Source organism: Notolepis coatsorum (genome assembly GCF_963971535.1).
Source record: "Notolepis coatsorum genome assembly, chromosome: 18".
Lineage (NCBI taxonomy): Eukaryota > Metazoa > Chordata > Actinopteri > Aulopiformes > Paralepididae > Notolepis > Notolepis coatsorum.
Window position 1 is genome coordinate 23,150,714 of NC_140182.1, and position 5,789 is coordinate 23,156,502.

The window sequence follows — 5,789 nt, forward strand, 5'->3', positions numbered from 1 at the left end:
AATAACAAAAAGGTGTTAAAATATATGTTTCATATTACATAATTTGTACAGCTTACTGGGCATGTTCATGCATAGCTCTGTTTAAATACATATTTATCTGTACAACGCTTCAACTAGTTTAACTAGTCAAGGCACTAGCGACAGTCTGACGGTTAAAACAACTTAAGGGTCAGGACAGCTCGACTTGGATATGACATGTCCAAGAAAGTCCCATCTTGTTCTGTCCTTTACATCAATCTTGTGTCAGATACGACATAAACCCCTAATATCATCTTTGTTTTCCTTTCTTGTCATATGTGTTATTAATTTGTCATCTTTTGTCATCATGTAAAAAAAACTATGTATTTATTGTAAGTCTGACCAGAGCTTTTTCTCACTTTCTGGTCAAACGCTTGTGCACACTTGTCTAAACTGAGGACTTGTCTGTGATCACAGAAATAAGACTATGTTCTTTTGGTACAACTTGAATCACCTGAATTTCTAGTTTCACTGTTTGGCTCCTTTAAAATATTCCACAACAAAGGCCTTTCCTGGTAAAGGACATGGAGATAATAAATGTAACCATGTCTAATATTCCCTTAATAATTACACAATCATCATTCAGGGTTGTTTTATTACCCACACGTTCGGTAATGCCGTCAAACAGTGACCTCTAGGCTTAAGTGCCCCGCTTGGTAGCCTACTGCCTTTTGTTGACACGTTTTGTTTTGGTTTGAGGTGTGTGGGGATAGGGGGGCTCTGCCAAGAGAGATCTGGAGATATTACCAGTATAATAAATGATATATATATATATATAGCTAATGTATTGTAGCGAAAATCAGGCGGCAGCCGGGTATCAAACCCATGTCGTCCAGACCAGGTGATAGTGCTAACCAGCTAACCAGTCAACTAGAGAGGGTCTGACCAGACCAGGTGACAGTGCTAACCAGCTAACCAGTCAACTAGAGGGTCTGACTCGTTAAGGGCTAGCAAGTCTAGGCATCTGTGGTCATTACAATATTATGAATATATACAGTATGTTATATAGTAGTAGTAGAACACAAGTTAAAAAATATATATAAATAAAAATGTCAATCTCTGGCATGAGAGCATCAGACTAGGCTCAGAACTGGGGCCCACAATCGGGGTTAGTCTGCCAGCTCTAGAAGATATCTATGATGCCAGGCTGCTTTCCCGTGCCATTGGCATTATCAACGACCCCTCTAGTCACCCAGCCGCAGGCCTCTTTGTCCCCCTCCCGTCGGGCAGACGCTACCGCTCTATCACATGCTCTACCTCTCGGTTTACTAAGAGTTTCTTCCCCAGTGCTGTGTTGTGGAAAACAACAAACGATAGGTTTGGACCATTCCACCATTCATTCCTACAGTTGAATGACTTCCACAAAACTTTCCACAAAGCACATCATTTCCGAAGAAGCTGATCGATTTGAGGTGTACCTGTTACTGTGGTACTCTGGGAGGAGTAATGTTTTCTTTTTCAACGGACTGACAGAGAGAGATAGACAGATAGACAGACGGATAGATAGACAGACATATAAATGGTAAATGGCTGCATTTATATAGCAGCTTTTATCCAAAGCGCTTTACAATTTGTTCCTCACATTTTACCCATTCACTCACACATTCACACACTGACGGCGGAGGCAACCATGCAAGGTGCCAACAGGAGCAATTAGGGGTTAAGTGTCTTGCTCAAGGACACTTCGACACGCTGCCCGGGAGGAGTGGGAATCGAACCGGGAACCTCTGGATTACCAGACAACTGCTCTACCTCCCGAGCCACTGTCTATCCATCTGTCTCAGACTGTCAGAGAAGCATCCACCCTGATTACTGGCAGTGGAGAGTAAGAGTCTAGGGCAGGCCTTAGGGGAATGGACACAGGTCAGGCTTCTTAGGACTTACATGTACATTACCTGGCAGGTAAAACAATGATTTTACTTATTATTATAATTATTCATTCATTATTAAGCAAATATTGATTTGGCCCATAACCATACTGGGTATAGAGAGTAGTTTGTCAGGCCTACTCTACAGTAGTCTAGGTCAGGTCAAGTGTTCCTCTATTAACCCTTTCACTGCCACACGACAGAAGGTTAACCCTTTACACAACCGACGGCGATGCTCCATCATTAGCTCTGCATCCGCTAATGATGCTAATGATGGAGCATCGCCGTCGGTTGTGTTATAGTAAAGGGCTAACCTTCTGTATTGTCACAGTGAAAGGGTTAACCGGCTGTCGTGTAGCAGTGAAAGGGTTAATCCCCTTGGGGAAATGCGACGTGTCACAGCAGCATGGGGGGAGGGGAGGTACAGGCAGGGGAAAAGATAATAATAGAAATAGTAGTCATAATAGAGTAGAACATAATATTAGTGGAATTGATATTTTATCAATAATAATACAAATAATAGTATACATGGTATATATAGTAGTAGCACACTGCGCCAGAGTCTGTGCAGTGTTTAGTAATTAAGGGTCAGACGGTCCTAACAGTTCTCAAGTTCTCCAGCCGTTAGCTCTCCAACTATTGGCAGCAGTCCGTGCCCACGGTTGTGGAGCCTGATGGCTACTGGGTCTGTGGCTGACCGTGCTTCTCATCTTGGCTAGCTCCTCATAGAGGGGGTGGGAGGGGATGAATCTGTGGCTGAACGTGCTCCTCACAGAGAAGTGGGGGGGTTCTCCTGTCTGTCAGAGTTTGTGGGGAAAACGTATTTGATTTGGAGGCGAGTCATTGGAAAATGACTGGGTTAAAGGTCCAATCCATAATCCAAATGTAAATGCCTCGCCACCACAAATGGAAAATAGGAATGGAGACCAGTTTCTAGTCTAGAGTCTAATGAGTTTACAGTAAGTGCTTTGTTGGAAATATTTGGTAGGGAGAAACTTCTCCATCTCAACCAGTCAAGTAGGAAAAAAAAGATTGCATTTCCCTATTTTGGAGATTTTAAAGGACCATGTCGGTACAGTGACCTACATTAGATGTATATCTGTGTCAAATTGGTCGCCTCTCACCAAATAAATCTATGGTCATGTACCAGTGAGTCACTCGGCCAGAAAGCAATGAGTTCATGAACGTAAACAACTTGTGTTGTTTTCAATTTATATAATAAATAAATATATATACATAGCACAACATCAGAGCACACCAAATATATATACATAGCATAACAACAAAGCGCACCAAATATATATACATAGCACACCAGAGCGCACCAAATATATATACATAGCATAACACCAGACAGCACCAAATATATATACATAGCATAACACCAGAGCACACCAAATAATTATGTACGTAACATAACACCAGAACACACCAAATATATTTACATAACATAACACCTCTGGTCACATGGCATAACACCAGAACACACCAAATATATTTACATAACATAACACCTCTGGTCACATGGCATAACACACCAAATATATTTACATAACATAACACCTCTGGTCACGCAGCATAACACCAGAGCACACCAACAAATATTCCTCTGGTCTCTCAACTCTTGGGGGAAAACAGGATGAAAGAAATGTTTTTCTTTGTGTCTTTGTGGCCCGTGTGGCTGCTCCTTGGGGCAGAGTTTAATGCTGCCACCACCCAAGGGTCGTCGGTTCCCCTCCCAGCGCCTGAAATGGATCAGTCATGCGTGGCGGCCATTGTTGGCTAGTTGCTATTGGAGCTTTGCAGCTGGGTTACATGAAGGGCCAAGCTGTGGAAGGAAGTCTTGCCCCTACTGGCTTTAAAATGGTCCGCCCCCCCCCCCCCAGCACAAGAAAAGAAGAGAAAATAAGAGTTCTTGCTCTTCAAAACAAAAGTTATGAATATAACTCTAGCTATAATATATGAATGCCGGCAGAGCATCCAGCTTCATCCATTGGACGGGTATAACGGACGGACGGACGGGCGCCTCTATAGGGAGGTGTAGTTTGACGTCACTTTGGACCGCCCGCGCGGTCCACCCGTTTAGGGATTTATCATTGGGAAAATGGATTATCGGCTATTGTAATAATTATGCCTCATGAACATTGGCAAGCTTTCCATTTTTGCACAAAATGAGTTCCCTTCTATCACTAACATTATTGTTTAAGCATTTTTGGTTGAAATCAAATTAGACATAATTATTTGACGATTAATTGCGAATATTTTCATGTTGAGCTATAGATTGGGGATGAATACGCACAGAAAGGTACACCATGCAAATGTTCATGCTTTTATTTGTTTTAAAACGAGACGATTTACAAATGGGCAAATACATTGCGATTTCAAGCGAAGTGGACCGGCCGGAAACAACAATGACCTAGGCTATCACTGACCAGGGCCACGCCCCCCACCCCCCTGCTATAAGCAGGACAGTGGCTGCACTCTCCCTTCTGTAGTTCCCTTCATGAAGAAGAAAACTACGGCCAACAAGGAGTGAAAGCAAGATGCTTTGCCAGCATTCATGTAACTAGAGTTACGATTAACCCTTTCACTACCACACTACAGAAGGTTAACCTTTCACTATCACATCGGTAGTGAAAGGGTTAACCTTCTATAGTGTGGTTGTGAAAAGGTTAACCATTTGTCGTGTGGCAGTGAAAGGGTTAACTTTCTTTATACAATGGCATGCAAATTTCTCGATTCTGATTGGCTGAAACAGTCAAGTTACACATGGGTATTTGTTATAACCAACGCTCTTGGTCCCAGGACCTGCCCACAACCGAATTACTATCAATCCGCCATGCAAGTTTTTAGAAGTTAAAGCAAGATGGCGGACAGTAAACGTTACGAAAGGATATGTTGATAGGGTCATAAAGACTAAATGAAAAACGATTGTCACGGCGAATGTGTTAGTTTCTTACACAATGTTGGATTATGTAATTAGTGGGTCATGAGTAATTTTTTTTACCTACTTTCTATAGAAGCAGCTGGGAGGTGCGCTGTTTTAAGTGAGCGTGGATTATTGAATTGATTGATTGCTAATTTTATTACTGTCCGCCTTGTTTCCAACTGGTTAAGCTTGGCGACTCTTTTTCGAAGTTGGTTAAGGTTAGAGTTTGTCTTTAGAGCAGGGCGATAGACCACAAGCCCTGATTCCAAACTCTAACCTTAACCAACTTCGAAAGAGAGCGACTTCGAAAGAGTCGCCAAACTTAACCAGTTGGAAACAAGGCAGACAGTAATAAAATTAGCAATCAATCAATTCAATAATCCACGCTCACTTAAAACAGCGCACCTCCCAGCTGCTTCTATAGAAAGTAGGTTTAAAAAAAATAGGGCAAAGAAAACTTATTTTTTCCCTCTATAGGGCAAAGAATTTTTTTTAGTTTTACCTACTTTCTATAGAAGCATCTAAGAATGAAGTTCTATAGAAAGTAGGTTAAAAAAATAAAAAGTTGGATGTCTTTCTTTTTTAAACTTAAATTTTTATTTAACATTTATAGACATACAACACAACATTTACAGTGACATCCATAACATAACAACATACAGATATGGGTCCCTTGGCCCAGCCTCTCAGATCCCCCTGAGAGAAACCCCTCCCTCGCGCCCTCCTCCCCGAGAGATAGAACACCCCCATATCCTGGTCCACCATGCACGGAGCCGAGCACCCAGAGCCCCCACCCGCCCCCGCCCGACTGCCAGGCCCCCGGTCCACGAGAGCCCCAAGCCCAGGTCCGCAGAAGGCCCAAGCACCACGCCTCAATGGCCCCCCGACCCCAAGCCCGGTGCCCCCCCGGCCCGGAGACCAGACCGCCCGGCCACGACGGCCGAGGACCCTAGGAAACCCCGCCCCCCCACCCC